This window comes from Lissotriton helveticus, chromosome 5_1 (genome assembly GCF_964261635.1).
Source record: "Lissotriton helveticus chromosome 5_1, aLisHel1.1, whole genome shotgun sequence".
In the NCBI taxonomy this organism is placed as follows: Eukaryota; Metazoa; Chordata; class Amphibia; order Caudata; family Salamandridae; genus Lissotriton; species Lissotriton helveticus.
The window spans coordinates 1732976877-1732993312 of record NC_136065.1 but is presented as its reverse complement, the minus strand read 5'-3'; the positions used below and the strand labels follow the sequence as shown (position 1 = coordinate 1732993312).

Genomic DNA, 16436 nt, shown 5'->3' with positions numbered 1-16436 from the left:
AAAATTCGTGCTGGACAGCGGCGCCTCTTTAAATTACATCCCAGTGACCGAATACCGGAGAATGAAGCCGACTCCTCCATTAAGCCCAGCACACGTAAGGGTGTATACATGGAAGTCTAAAAAGCCACTTCCATGCTTAGGGAAGTTTGCAACCACTCTCACTCACAAGGATCACACTGTACCCACTAACATCCATGTGATCGAAAGACCAGAACCGGACTGTCTCCTCAGCCTGCCCACCGCTGAACGACTCCGGTTAGTAGAGATTCTCTATCGAGTAAATGACGACCCAGACATCATCCACAAGTTTCCCAAGTTGTTCACTGGACTCGGGAAGATGGCACGGTGTCAAGTATGCTTACACATCAATGAGCAGGTGACTCCCATTTCTCAGCATCATAGGCGAGTCCCGTTTCACCTCCAGAAGGCCGTGGAGGACGAATTGCAAAAACTGTTACAGGCTGACAACATTGAGAGAACAGACGGACCTACTCCTTGAGTTTCACCAGTAGTGATCATGCCAAAAAAGGGTACCCCAGACAAAGTGCGACATTGCGTGGACATGAGGGTACCAAATACTGCCATTGAGCGAGAGCATCATCCTGGTCCACATCTGAGTGATATGATCGCGACCCTCAACGGAGCCCAAGTCTTTTCCAAGTTGGACCTTAATAAAGGATACCACCAGCTTGAGTTACATGAAACGTCACGATACATCACTACTTTTGCTACGCATCTTCGACTTTTCAGATATAAGCGGCTCAGTTTCGGAGTCTCCTCTGCCGCGGAGATATTCCAAGAAACCATAAGAAAGACAATTCACCACATTCCAAATGCACTGAATTACAGCGACAACATCTTAGTGTATGGTGCAACAGTTCAAGATCATGACACGGCACTAGATAGAGTCTGTCACGCCCTCCTAGATGCCAATCTCATTCTGAACAAAGAGAAATGCGAATTTCACAAGTCCACGTTGAAATTCTTTGTACACATATTTACAGGAGCAGGGATGAAACCAGATCCTGAGAAAGTAGCAGTGCTGAATGACACAAAAAGCCCGCAGGATGTTGGTGATGTAAGGTCTTTTCTAGGAATGGCGAGTTATTGTGCTCGATACAAAAGAGACTATGCCACAATCAGCTACCCGTTGCGCAATCTCACCAAGCAAGGGCAGCCATTCCAATGGACTCCACAATGTGAACAAGCCTTTCAAGAGATCAAGAAAGCTGTTGAATCTGCAGACAACTTAGCCTACTTTAATCCCAAGAGGAAAACAGAAATCCACGGTTGACGCCAGCCCTGTTGGCCTAGGAGCCATTCTTGCGCAGTTTGATCATGACACCGATCAGAGGCACATTGTTGCGTATGCCAGCAGGAGTCTCACCGACACAGAAAGGGCGTACTCTCAACCTGAGAAGGAAAGCCTTGCCGTCGTCTGGGCCTGTGAACACTTCCACATCTTCGTGTATGGCAAGCATTTCACGTTGGTCACAGATCACCAGGCACTAGTCACCATCTTCGGCAACCCACGAGCAAAGATGCCTCCCTGAATAGAACGATGGGGCCTGCATCTTCAGGAGTATACATACACCATCACACACAAACCCGGGAAGTCTGCCAACCTGGCCGATTATATGTCTAGACATCCCAAACTCTCATGTGCATCAGGACCGTCGCTTGCGGAGGATTATATCCACTTTGTGGTCGACCAAGCCAAGCCACCGGCTGTCCCGCTGGAAGCCATCTGCGCAGCCACCGTTCAAGATGATGTCCTGCAACAAGTGAAACATCGTCTGCAAACGAATACCTGGAGATACTCCAATGATGATGAAAACAGAGATCCGGGTGAAAGGCAAGAACTGAATGCATTCAAGCACGTAAAAGACAAGCTATCTATCACAGCGGATGGACTTGTGCTCCGAGACCAAAGAATAGTCATCCCCATGCAACTCCGCCAAGGTGTAATCAATCTCGCGCACGAAGGACAGTGGTAGCGACTAAAAGAGCGCTCCGAGAGAGAGTGTGGTTCCCGCTCTTGGATCAGATGGTCGAACTGACCCTCAAGGACTGCCCTCAATTGTATTGTATTGTATTGTATATTTATTTGTATAGCGCGATTGCTGCCCAGTGGGCGTCCAAGCGCTGAGTATATAGACAGAGCGGGGCAGTGCAGAAGGGGTTAGAATTCGGTGGACCTTGCAAACAGAAGGGTCTTCAATTGTTTGCGGAAGGAGAGCAGGTTCGAATTGGACCGGAGTTGTAAAGGAAGTGAGTTCCACAACTTCGAGGCGTTCAGGGAGAACATCCTGCCTCCGGTCCTGGCTCTCCTAACTTTAGGTACCACCGCCAAGAAAGCCTCCATAGAACGAAGATTTCTACTTGGGTGGTAGCGGGTGACTAAGTTGTCGTTGATTGCTGGGCCTGTCTTCCAGAAGGCCCGGTGGGCAATGCATAGTGCCTTAAATGCCACTCTCTGCCTAACTGGCAGCCAATGCAAACTTTTTAATCCGGATCTGGCTGACTGAGTGCGTGGGATGTGTAGCAAAGTACGGGCTGCACAGTTCTGTGCCACCTGCAACTTTCGTAAGGTCATCTCAGGGGCTCCCACGTATAGGGCGTTATTAGAATCTAGCCAGGACTGAATCAGGCCTTGTACTGCCACTTTTTTGGCTTCCATTGGCAGAAGGGGTAGAACTTTCCTCAGTGTTCTAAGTAGGCCGAAACAGGTGGCAGATAGCTTAGTGGCCTGAGTGGTGAAAGAGAGACTTTTGTCCAGCCATACTCCCAGGCTTTTTACACTATCCTTAGGGGTAGGAGGGGTGCCCAGACAGGGAGGCCATAGGGAGATGAGTGGCACTGGTGATACTGGGCCCAGGAGCATGAGCTCAGTTTTATCTCCATTGAGTTTTAAAGAGGAGATTGTCATCCACTCCTTGACATCCTCTAAACATTTCAACAGGCCTTCCGAGGATTGCCTGTTGCCCTCTTGAGCCAGAGAAACCACTAGCTGGGTATCGTCGGCATACGATATGATCTTAATACCGTGCGGTTCGACGACCCCAGCCAGTGGTTTCATATATATGTTAAACAACGCAGGGCTTAAAGAAGAGCCCTGCGGAACCCCACAGCTCAGTGATTTGCTGGCTGACACTACTTCCCCGTCAAAGATCTGAAAAGATCTGTTGGTCAGGAAGGAGTCAAGCCACCTCAGTGCATCACCTTTTACTCCGATGTTACGTAGACGGTTTAGCAAGGTGGCATGCCAACTGGTGAGCCAGGGAGAACCCCCAGCTCCCCTTCAAATGTCCACACTACCCACTGGCGTCTGGCAAGATATCGCTCTGGATTTCTTTGGGCCTCTTCAATCGGGAAAATACGTTCTAGTCATCATGGACGAATACTCAAGATTTCCTATCGCACAGTTTGTCTCGTCCACCAAAGCTGCCAATACCATCACTGTCCTGGACGAAGTATTTGCTGCCTGGGGCATACAAAAAAAAGTTAAAACAGACAATGGACCACCGTTCAATGGTCAAGAGTTCGGAGAATTTGCTAAACATCTTCATTTTAAGCATCGTAAGATCACTCCTCTGTGGCCGCAAGCTAACGGAATGGTTGAACGATTCATGGCCACTCTGAAAAAGACACTTCAACAGGCGGCCCTCGACAAGAAGGATCCGCAAGTTGCCCTGAATGAAGTCTTACGGGCATATTGCATAACTCCCCATGCGACCACCGGCAAGTGCCCTGCCACCCTCATGCTGGGGCGACCCATACGAACCAGAATACCAACTTTGGAGGATGGGCTACAGTCTCACACACCTGACGGGGCGCCTGATGACATTGCTGACACTGATCGCAAGAACAAGGAAAGGATGAAGGTTTATGCTGATGCCCGGCGGAGAGCCAAAGCCCCGTCCATTCAGGAAGGAGACTGGGTGCTAGTCAAACAAGAGCAACAGAGGAAAACGGACTGTCACTATCAGGCTGAACCCCTGATAGTCACTCAACAAAAAGGAACTATGATAACCACGGAATCTGAAAACAAAAGGATCACACGAAATGTATCACATTTCCAAAAGTGCACTTCGGCAGTAAAAGATGCCCTTAACAAGCCCTCAGAAGCCCCAGCCAAGGAGACGTCAATCTCCAGCAGTCCTCTGCCAAGACCCGGGAATCAGCTAGAGTCTGAAACCGAGACTGTAGAGGTGCATCTCAGACCTCGACGAACCATCCGCAGACCTGTACGGCTGATTGAAAAACTATAGACATTTCATAATTTACGTTGCATTTGTTTAAGAAGAGGGGAGATGTAATGGGGTCAGCAGCAGTCTAGTCGTTAGAGGGTGGAGACGTGAGAGGGACAGGAAAGGGAGGAGCGGGGAAACAGGATAAGGGGGCAGATTAGAGTAGGGATTGATAGGGAAGGGTCAAGGCAATAAAGGCTTTGTAACTAAGTCACTGAGCTCTGTGTCCTTATTGCAGGGAAGACATGACACCGCCCAAATTAAATACGTTTTGGCCCCTACTCGGAGGCCCTTATTTATCGACGTTGCAAGGATTAAAGCCCGGGTCTGCTATGCAAGGATTTCAAGCCTGTATCCTCTAGGGTACATAGCGCTCTATGTAGCCATCACAGTAACCTGCTGAACCGTCTCTCCTGCCTTCATGGACAATACATCCTCCATCCAAGCAGCGCCGAGAACAGAAGTTTGAAGATAGCCTGAGAGTGAGATGAGGACCCTCCCATAAGGAACGAATATTTATTAGAGCGTCTTGTTAAATCGCGCTTTGCAGGTCTGGGATTTTTTCAAGCTTTATCGAAATGTGCTTCCTAAAGTCAACCCTCATCGCCTCTCTGAGAAGTCATTCTTCCCAGAGTTGGATTTCACGATGTTTCTCACCATGCAGCCTGCACTGGTCACAGAGACTGATTATTGAAGTGGAGTCGCCCGGGGAGAGGGGGAGGGGGCATTGGGCTGGGAGAGGGGGGGTGCTTTCTTTTCACGGTAAAGCAAACAGTGCTGCTGAGTGAGCAACTTGTCCCAGTCACGCAGGCTAGATATCTCTGTAAGAAGCAGCATGTGCAGAGTGTTTGATGGTTTCACACACTGTAACCCAACCACTCTTCATTGCTGCTGTTTTTTGCGTGAAAGGTCACGCTGCTTTTCTTCATTCTTTTGTGCCTCGGTGACAACCAGAAGGCACATTAAAACTCTGCTTCAGCTGAACAGCGTGGCGACCGTAAGACGGGAGCCGCGCTGAGAGAAAAACACACGAAATCTGGAAAATGAATTTTACTGACCAGCGCGGCGGTGGCGAGATGGGTGCTGCGCTGATGAAATTAATGTCTGAAATGTAGGGGGGAAAAGTTGCTGACCAGCACAGCGGCATTGAAATGGGAGCCGCGCTGAGAGAAAGGAGCATTACAGCTGAGACGAGGTGAAGAAGGGCTGTGAGACAGTCTGAGACTGTGTATTGAAGGTGGATGTGAGAGTTGGAAAGCAGAAGACAATGTGGGTAAATTCTGAATTAAGAAAATAAAGCACATACAAATGCTGATACTGATATCTCAGGAAAGGGACCAGCTAGAAAAATAATTAAACCACTATTTTTAATTGTTATCAAAAATTCCAACTCAATGTGGAAGCCTGATGTTAATAACTATTAAGGAAAAGTAACTTTTAGAAAGTTTCCTCTTCCTGGCTGAAGTTCCCAGAAGCTAAATTGCAGTAACTCTCCCAGCTTGTGTTCAGGGGTGAAAGAGGTGTGAAATTACATCCAGACATTATGCTGACCCAAATGTGCACAAATGACTCTGAGGAAAAGTGTTCTTATGATCGGCATCATTTGTACCGGGACGCCATTGCTTTTTCATTGCCATCTCGTGTCAAACACTTCCACACTACCCACCTGGTCGTTTCTGCTAATGCCTGAGGAAAATTCTAACTGACACGACAAAAACCATCTTGCAGCCTGAATTTCTGTCCAGGAACTGTCACACACCCAACCCCCCTGTTCTTTGCAGTTCAACTAAAAGCCACAAGACACTCACACCCTGAGTATATTGCTCCCAGCCTGGTAAACATCCTTGACACCGTCATCAGGTTATCTGGACAATGGTCTTACTGCTGGACCTTCATCAAGGGTGATTAAACAATGACTTGAAAGACCGGGCTTTGATCAAGGCAATTGACCAATGACCTGAAAAGACTATCAGGTACGTGCATGATTGTAGTCATTTGCGATTTCTTAATTGCGATTTTTAAGGAATCGCAATTAAGAATTCGCAAATGCCTATGCATGTACAAATCGCAGAATTCCTAAACATTCCTTAATTGTGACTCGCAAATTGCGAGTCGCAATTAAGCAATCCCTCCCCATTCATTCCTATGGGCCTAGACGCCCATAGGAATGAATGGGAAGACATTTTCATTCTGCGAATCGCAATTAGCGATTCGCAAATGGAGAATGCGAATTCAAGGGCGCAGGGGTGTCCAAAGGACACCCTGTTGCACCCCTGAAATTGATATGTGAACCCATGTTACGCACACACATGTCCCAGGGGCATGTGTGTGCTTAACATGGGACTTTAAAAAATGCACTTTGATGCTTTTTTTAAGAAAATCGCAATTTACCATCACCTTACATGTGATGTCAAATTGCGATTCTTAATTGTGAAATCGCAAATCTTTTTACTTTCTTGCATTGCATTTAAGGAATCGTAAATTGCGATTCCTTAAATGCAATCACAATTTAAGAAATCGCAAGAGGGGCTACTTGTTTCATGCATTCCAAAAGCAATTTTTGCGATCGCAAACGGCCGATTTTTGCGATTCGCACCGGTGCGATCCCAAAATGCTTTGATGCATGTGCCTGTAAGCCTTGATCAAAGCCGAGTGAACAATGATTTGTTTCCAAGCCTTGACCAGGTCACCATCTACAAATGTAGTCTGGATCTGGTTATCAACTGCAAACACTGCCCTGATTAAACAATGAACTAACAGCCAACAGACTGGGATGAAAAAGTATAAAAGGCTTGTAAGCTACAGAGTGAAGTAGCAGCCTCCTCTGTCTTGTTTCTGACGACCTTGGGACTCTGTTCCATAGCCAGGGCTATTGAATAAATCTGGGTTCCTCCTGTAGACGAAGGCTCCTGTGTCTCCTTTTACTATGAATGAAGGGTATGGAAGATTTTGGCGGTTCCCCCGCCACCGAGACCCAGTGTGTGGGTTATTCTGGTTCTTCAAATGGGCCCGAATAGGGACACCACGAGCATGAAGGTCAGGCCTGGTGGATGTGAGGGGGTGCACAGAGAGACTCCGACGGAGGTACCCTACCCGAGGGATTCTTGCAATCTGGTAAATCGAAAGACTCACCCGCTGTTCCTCCCCACCCAGTGTGGGCCACTTGACCGCGTTCTCGCTGGAGTCCCCTAGCAAATAATTTCTGGAACAGGACATAGCCCTACGTTTCCAGAAGAGAACTACCCCTGTAAGGTAAGGGTGGACTGATCACCCACCAAGTCTGTATGATTCTGTTATTGACTTTCGCAAAAGCCAATCTATTATTGACTTTTGCCAAAGCCAAGCAAGCGAGGTGAATTTTAAAAACCGCTGGTGTCTGTTCTGTATGATTCTGCTGGTATTGACTTTTGCAAAAGCCAAACAAGTGAGGTGAGTTTTAAAAAAAAAACGCTGGTGTCTGTTATCTGTTTTTTAAGCATGCCAGTCAGTAGTAAGTTCAATTATGTTGTAGTATGTGTACACAGGACTCCCAGCTGAGAAAATGTACGAAATCAAATGACAAAGTCAGTAGAAATAGCCGATAGGGAGCCTGGGGCCCGGGTACAAAATTTTTTATCCAGCTCATGAGGAGAAAGGAAAGGGCCATATGGAAGGGGGAGAAGAAGGTAATTCTTTGCTTGATACCATGCTAGAAAACTCTCCTGAATATGCCCCCATGTACCCTGCCCTGACACCTCACACCCCGCATGTCCCCCCGCCACAGCCCACTCCTGCCCCCACTGCCTCTCTTACTGTTCTTCCTGTCACACAACCCTCTCGATTTTTCCTATGACACAGACCACGCCCGCTAACCCTGTCCTTGCTATGGGAATGACAACAAGTCTACATCCGCTCGACACCTGCGGCTTTACCCCTATACGCCCTTTTCCTGCTTCCCCGTGGTCTACAGTTAAGCAGGATTTATATAAATTGTTGAATTCCCCCCGACTGGCCTCCTTGCGCTCTGCAGTCAGCTTTTCATCCCTTCGAGAAAATGACCTACAGAGGCAACAGTGTAAATAACGGGAATATTTATGCCTTTAAAGAAATATGGTCCACCTTTTCCCAGTGGACGATTATGGAACAGACCACCTGGGCTGAATACATGTGTACCCTGGTCATGCAAAGATTTGAGAATGCGCTTATGCAGATACCCACCGGATTAATGGACCTCAGGTCGCAAATAAAAAGAGGCATGTTCAGGGAGAAGGGATGTTTGGCGCTATGTCTGCTTTAATGGCTTACCGTGATATGGCCACTTTTCCCAACACCCTTCTAGAAACTGCTATGCCAATGAGAGAGGCGGCCCCTGTCTTTGTTAACGCACTTACAGATGCCCAAAATAATGGTCAAGGGGCTGTTGAGGCACACTGGCGCAGACTTTGGGTTCATGTTCCTTGGAAAAGGTCAGAAGTAATGCAGTTAAAAGGACAATTACCAGATCCCCGGAAGAATCTGGCTGCCTTTTACAGAGAATTCGGTCAGATTATATCTGCAGGTACTGTTGTTCTTGAGGATATAGATTTACTTTTTGGTACAGTTGTCCCCACTGAGATTTGGGACACAATTCGACATACTGACCATGAAGCGACGTTGGGAGGTAAATGGGCTGACCTGGAGGCTATGGAAGAAGCAAGAGTAGGAGGACTAAACCAGAAGCTGCCATCCTGACTTTGCCTGGTAAAATAATGACGTTTATGAAAACACTTTTGCCGGAAACTGTGATTAACTGGGATAAAATAAACGCCTGTAGGCAGCGAAAAGATGAGAATGTGGCTGACTTCTTTACCCGTTTTAAGTCAGAATACAAGGGACTTAGTGGTTTGGATCCCCGCATCCCAGGTTCTGGACCAGTGTTTGTCGATAAGTTTGTCAGCAACTTGCTTCCTGAGATTTCTTCCAGGCTTAGGAAATTTGAAAGTACGTGGTCGGCCCAAACTATGACTGGTATTTTGGCTTGGGCACAATATCACGAGAATAGGGAGAATGAGGATAGAGACAAAGAAAATAAGAAGGTTAGGGATCTTAAGACTAAGGCACTTATGCAGCAAGCTTACCCTCCCCGAGGTCCCGATGCCCGCAGGAATTTCAGACCTCAATCCCAACCCCCTCTGAGGGCTCGCCAGTCTACCCCCTCCAGCCCTCAACGTACGGGAGCCCTCCAAACAGATCAGTGTGCATATTGTAGGGGGTACGGCCATTGAATAGATGAGTGTCATGTGTTAGCTGAAAACATCCGAACAGGGAAGACTCGGCCTCGTGCTCCCAGGGAGGGGAGGCCGACTAGGGACCATGGCCAGCCCTATTCACAGGATAAAGAACGTAGGCCCAGGGATGACTCTCCCATCCGGCAGCGCCCGGCCAATAGGGTTGATGGGTACAAAGCAACACGCACTTATTACAATGATGATTATGATAAAGTTGATGAGACAGGGTCCTACCAAGCATAGGACAGCCAGGAAAGGGGAATTACCAGAGTGCAAATTCCAGTGGATCAAAGAGGCCCGTATGTTCAGATGTCAGTTGTGGGGAACGATCAGAATTTTCTTTTGGAAAATCGGGCCACCAGGTCTTCTGTTGCACGTCTGTCAGTTCCAGAGGCACCCCTTTCTGGCAATATGAATGTCTCTGTGGGTTTTGCGGGAACACCTGTGACCAGCCTTGTCTCTGAACCCCTCCCTCTCAAAATTGGCCCTGCACATGTTGACGCTCCCTTGGTCCTTACTACAGGTTGCAGTGAAAACCTGTTAGGCATGGATTTTCTGAAAGCTCTGTATGCGACCATATCATGTAGTCTCCAAGGTGTATCCCTAACTATTTCCCCCACTGCAGCTTCCTATATGTATCTGTCTGGTCCCATCCCACCAGAATTGTAGTCTTTACCTTCCTCCGTCTGGGCATCATCAGAAACTGATGTAGGCTGCCTCAACATATCCCCTCATGTGGTTTGCATCCAGCCAGGTGCACTTCTCCCCCGCCTCCGGCAGTATCGACTGCCCGCGGAAAGAGAAATGGCCCTTTTAACAATAATATCTGAATTCATGGACAAGGGCGTAGTGGAGGAGACACGTGGCAATATCTGTAACAGTCCCATTATTCCCATTCTTAAAAAGACCAATGGAGATGTTCTCTCCCCTAAAATATACAGATTTGTAATTGACCTTAGAGGCCTTAACAAAAGAAAAATCTCCCAATATCCTGTTGTCCCCGACATTACAGCCTTAACGATGGTCCCTTCTGATGCAACACACTTCTCTGTCATAGACCTGAAGAATGCTTTTTTCAGCATTCTGATACATCCTGACAGCAGACATTTTTTTGTTTTCTCCCTTGGTGGGCAGAGCTTTAGATTCTGCCGCGCCCCTCAAGGTTTCACCGAGAGCCCCAGTATCTATAGTCAAGCCCTAAAAAGTCAACTAGATTCCTTGGAACTCCCTGATAATTCCACACTATTGCAATATGTAGATGACCTCCTCATTGCTGCAAATTCTGCCCCAGCATGTAAAGAACCTACTCTCTGTTTGTTACGCCACCTTGCCCTCTATAATCACAAAGTCTCTTTGAAAAAGCTTCAGTTTTGTCAAGAGAAGGTGACCTATTTAGGTCATCTCCTCTTGAAGGAGGGAAGGCAGCTCACTGCTGATTGTATAGCCATTATCAATGCTATGACGACCCCACGAACACAGAGGCAGGTGTGAGCCTTCATAGGCCTAACATCATACTGTAGACAGTGGATTGCCAATTTTTCGGCCATGGTCAAACCTCTCCTTGCCCTCACCACCAAAGACATATCAGACAGTTCCTTTCCATGGACTAGAGAGCATGCACAGGCCTTCCAAGATTTAAAAAACGCTGTGTGTACTGCTCCAGTCCTCGGTACTTCTGACTATAACAAAAAAACATATATTTGTGTACATGAGACAGATGGCTGTGCAATTCGCTGTCTTGACCCAGATGTTCGGAGGTCACCATCGGCCATGTGACTATTTTTCAGCCACCTTAGATCCTGTTGCAAGGGCTCTCCCAGGATGCCTACGGGCGACAGCTGCGGCCGCCCTCATGGTCCGTCAGAGTGTGGGGATCATCATGAACTCCCCCCTGATTCTGATGGTCTCCTATTTGGTAGCTACCCTCCTTAATAACACCAAGACACAGTACCTCACTAGTGCACGACTCACAGCATATGAGCTGACACTCTTTGCCAGCCACATTAACTTCAAAAGATGCACTGTACTAAACCACACCACATTACTCCCACTGGATACTCAGGAGGCCCGCTTAGACCCACATGACTGCATATTAAGGACAGAGGAAGAGACGAAGGGACGGGCTGACTTAGCAGAACCAGAAGGTACACTGTATGTAGACGAATCATGTCTCAGAGGGCCAGATGGTAACACCTCAGCTGCTTATGCTCTCACGACATTAGGGCAAGTAGTAGAAACAGCTCAGATTCCACAGTGCTCTGCTCAAGCAGAAGAATTAGCGGCCCTCACTAGAGCTTGTGAGTTAAGCAAAGGGATCACGTTAAATATTTATACTGACAGCCAATATTCCTTCGGGGTGGCCCACAACTTCGGGAGGTTGTGGAAAGAAAGGAATTTCCTTACTTCTCATGGGACCAAAATTCAACATGGCCCCCTAATTCACCGACTGTTAGATTCCCTGACACTCCCCAGTAAGGTGGCCATTATAAAATGTAAGGCCCATAAGAAAGTGATGTTGGGAAAGGCAATGCCCTGGCTGATCAAACGGCCGGACAAACAGCTCTTTGAAAAAGAGAAGGAATGTATGTAGGAGGTCCCGCTAGGTGGGTGGCAGACGAGGGCATGGTTGAAAACACAGTACAGAGTGTGATTGATATTCAGTCCCACGCTACTCCTGAGGAACTAAGGGTGTTGAAGGAGCAATTAGCAAAGGAGGGAATTAATGGTTGTTGGGTCCGTACGACTATGGAAAGAAAATGGATGTTACCTGACAGTCACGTGCCACCAGTAGTTACGATGGCCCATGGTCCTGCTCACATCAGTGCGAAAGGGATATGTAAACTGTTGGAACCTACATGGTACAACTCTAAGATCCCAGCATATGCTAACAAACTGGTTAAAACATGCATGATTTGCCTAACGTATAACCCAGGAAAAGGCACAGTTACTCCTAAGGGAGGATTCTCTCCTCCTACCTTCCCTTTTGAAGTCCTCCAAATGGGTTACATCCAGATGGACCGATGTAACAATTTGAAATATGTCCTAGTGGTGGTCTGTGAACAGCAATGGAATGAGAAAAAAAATGAGAAAAAAATAATTTGTTATAATGATGAATAAATGGAAAATAATAAATACTATGTCTAAGTGAATGATTCTATGTACCCTGTTGCATCCTGTATGAAAATGCGAACAGACTTAAAAGCTATTATGTAAAGATAGATAGGTCAGAATAGAGGTTCCCCCATTCCATTGCTGTTCGTTTGCCACTCCCTCCTCTAGACCTGAAATTACCGTCGGGAGTACCCTTGTTACTAGTGGTGGTCTGTACCTTCAGCCGATGGGTGGAGGCCTACTCTGTCAAAGACTGCACCGCTATCACTACTGCCAAAGTACTATTAAAAGAGTACCTCCCACGATTCGGTTTTCCCCGCTTGGTCTGGAGTGACAATGGGACACACTTTACGGCCCAAATTATGGAATATGTCTGTACAGCATTGGGTATAAAGTAAAAATTTCATGCAGCTAACCACCCCCAGTCAGCAGGTCTAGAGAGGTGTACAATGGCATCCTAAAAACTAAAATGGCCGAGACAGCTGTCACTTGGGTTGATGCTCTGCCCTTAGCCCTACTGTCCACAAGAACGGCCCACACCAGAATCAGCCTGTCCCCACATGAAATTGTGTTCCGGAAGGCCTGCCAATGTATGGGGTGTCCTGCGGCCTAAGAAACTGTCTGATGTTGAAAACCCTGTATTAACTGATTACCTGTACAGTTTAACTAACACCTTTTGTACTCTTTATCATCAGGTGCATGAGGCCATACCTGACAATTGAGCGTGGGCGTAAAATCAGTTTTGTTCGTGGAATTTGCGGATTTTTGGCAATTTCGCGATCCGCGAATCGCGCGAATTTGCCCAGAAATCTGCAAATTCGCAAGCTGCGGATTTTTTTGCTTGGTTGCGCTTGAAAAATACAATATCGCGCGCGCTGCGTTGACTTACCATGATTCTGTGTTCGGCGAGTTGTTTTTCACCCGGTTTGCGTGTGCTGCGCCATTTTGAATCTTGCTGCGTGATCGCGCGAGAGTTTTTCGACTGCGCCTATGTCATCTTGACACACCATCTTGCACAGCGAGAGTTTGACAACGTGAGTACAACATAAGGGGCCCGCCATCACGCATTGCGGGAGTAAACAATGCCGAACACGTAGATGAGACGCGCAGCTGACTTCCGCCGGGAGATTTGAACAGCTCGCTTTCCCGAAATTGCAAAAATTGCAATTCTGCACATGAAATCCACCGCAGGCAGCATAAACCTTCTGAAAATGATGATTTTGATCAGAATAACTCCTCAGATTGACATTTGGCTGCACTTTTTTGTGCAAGGAGTCCATTTGGGGGGGGGGGGGGTTGGAGGAAGGACGTGCCCCAGAGTTCCTGTCCAGCAGGCTCCTCAAAAGTGATTTGTCCATATCCTGGTCACTTGGAAGGATTACTTTTTGTGGCTGCTGCTGGATATTTGTATTTGAGGACTTTTTGGACTTTGGAGTTTGGATCAGTTTTGGACTTGGGATTTTACAAGTAAGTTGGTGTTGTTTGTTTGGGGCATTGCAGTTGCTGCAACTACAATTTTAAAACTTTTTCACAACTTAAAAAATATATATTGTGGGTAGCCACAGTATCCAGTAGGCCCAGGGTTAGTCATGGGTGCATGATACAACTGTTTCTGTGATTTTTTTTAAACTTAATTCTCATTTATGTCATGGGATTTTAGCTCACTGTTATATGTTGATTTTTCAATTTTATTTTGGTGTGCCTGTAAAGCCTCACTAGCCAGTAGGCCCTGGGGTAGTGAGTGGTGCATGGACCAAGTCTTTCTGTGGGGTGTCTTTAATTTAGACATCATTGAGGGCATGGATGGCATTGGATTGTGGTGAGTTTTGTGTGTTTTTCGACTTTTTGGGTGGTTGTTGGGACCTGGCCATGTGGGTGGGGGCCATTTTGAGGCCTGGTCCAGGCAGGGCCTGGTCACGTAGCTGGGAGTCAAGGGCCCATTTTGAATCCAGGCAGTGTGCTCAGGCATGCATCCAGTTTGCATTGCTTTCTTCCATTAGGCCCAGGGGTACTCAGTGGTGCATGGACCAAGTCTTTCTGTGGGGTGTCTTGAATTTAAACATCATTGAGGGCATGGATGGCATTGAATTGTGGTATTTTTGTGCGTTTTTCGACTTTTTGGGGTGTTGTTGGGGCCTGGCCAAGTGAGGTGAAGAAGGCGATAATGGCAGGGAAGTCCGGGAAAGCAGCTGGCCCTGAGGGGATACCAGCGGAACTATATCAGTGTCTGATGGAAGTCCTCAGCCCTATAATGGAGAAGCTATTTTCTCAAATTTATGAAGAGGGTAGGAATATGTCACTATCATGGAATGAAGCTGCAGTCGTTTTGATCCTTAAACCATCAAAACCACCAAACGTCTGCGATTCATACAGGCCCATCTCCCTCTAAATGCTGACTATAAAATCTTCGCCAAGATTTTAGCAGAGAGACTAAATGGGGTGGTTGGGGGCCTTTTAGATGAGTATCAAAAGGGTTTTGTCCAAGGGACAGGAATTTAGGACCTGACTTATAATTTAATAGGGGCAATAGACGTAGCTGCACTCCATAAAATACCTTTGGCCATTATCAGCCTAGACACGACAAAAGTGTTCAACAGGGTTAACTGGCCCTATTTACAACAAATACTGAGGCTGTGTAATTTGGGAGAAAACTTCTGTAGGACTGTTCCCCACGGCTAAAGTATTAGTGAATGGGAATATGTCCACCCCTTTTAAGATTCAGAGGGGAACTAGACAGGTGTGCCCGTTATCTCTTTTACTTTTTAACTTGTACATTGAGCCCCTAGCTGTTAAGATCAGACAGCATGCTGGAATATCTCCCTTTAAATATAGAAATTGGGAGAAAAAGGTGGCCCTGTATGCCGATGACCTAATTGTATACACGTCAGATCTAACCACAGTGATCCCAATATTGTATAACAAGCATCACAGTTTGGCCTTGGGTCTGCCTTTGAGGTGAATGCGTCAAAAACAGAGTGTATGGCATGGAATATGGATATGCAAAAATATACAATGAAAAATGAGATAAGATACTTGGGCATTATGATCTCACAAAGCATCAAGAAGATATCAGAAATAAACTTTAATAAAGTTGGCAAAGAGATATGTAAATCTCTAATAAGTTGGGCGCACTTACAACTGACTTTAATTGGCAGAGTAAATTTAATTAAAATGATGACTCTTCCAAAGCTCATTTTTTTATTCTAGAATATCCCCTTGGTTTTCAGAGAAGAGTAGTTGAAGAAACTTCATTCAAAAATAGGCAGCTTTATTTGGGCATCTAGAGGCATATGAATTGCTTGGAAAAAACTCTTTAGGAAAAAAAACAAGGGAGGTTTGTGTTTGCCGGATTTAGTTTTTTACCCATGGGTTTTCTTATGAAAGCTGGTAAAATGTTATTGAATGAACCAGATGGTTCAGATATTGGGAAAATGTTGAAGGTGATGCTACTAGATCTGAAGGGAGGGGATCACGTTTTTTATACACATTTGGAGATCCCAGATATTTTATAAGGTGTGCCTGAAGATTCTGCATGGATTAGCCTTCACGTGGCATAAAATGAGGACGACATTAAAAATCAGCTACAATAGTGCACTGGCACCTATCGGGGACACCCCCGGCTCCCCAGAATGGATTAAAGACTCTCTAGCAGCACCTTTGAAATACGCCAGAATATTAAGCTGGGAGCAACTTGTTAAAGAGGGTTCTATGTTTTCTTGGTATGACTTGTGGAGCATTACAGGTAACAAATTGGCTAGATTTAAATATCTGCAAATGAAAATCTGGTATCAAGCAGTCAGAACAACCGTTGGCATGCCCAATGAACTGG

The 16436-nt window shown here is 46.5% G+C and overlaps 1 protein-coding gene across 1 annotated transcript in view; it reads right to left on the bottom strand.

Annotated features, from left to right (window-relative positions):
* Nucleotides 1–16436, bottom strand: part of LOC144753804 (uncharacterized) — a 2685544-nt gene that overhangs the window by 281352 nt on the left and 2387756 nt on the right. The gene's annotated exons all lie outside the window — the stretch shown is intronic.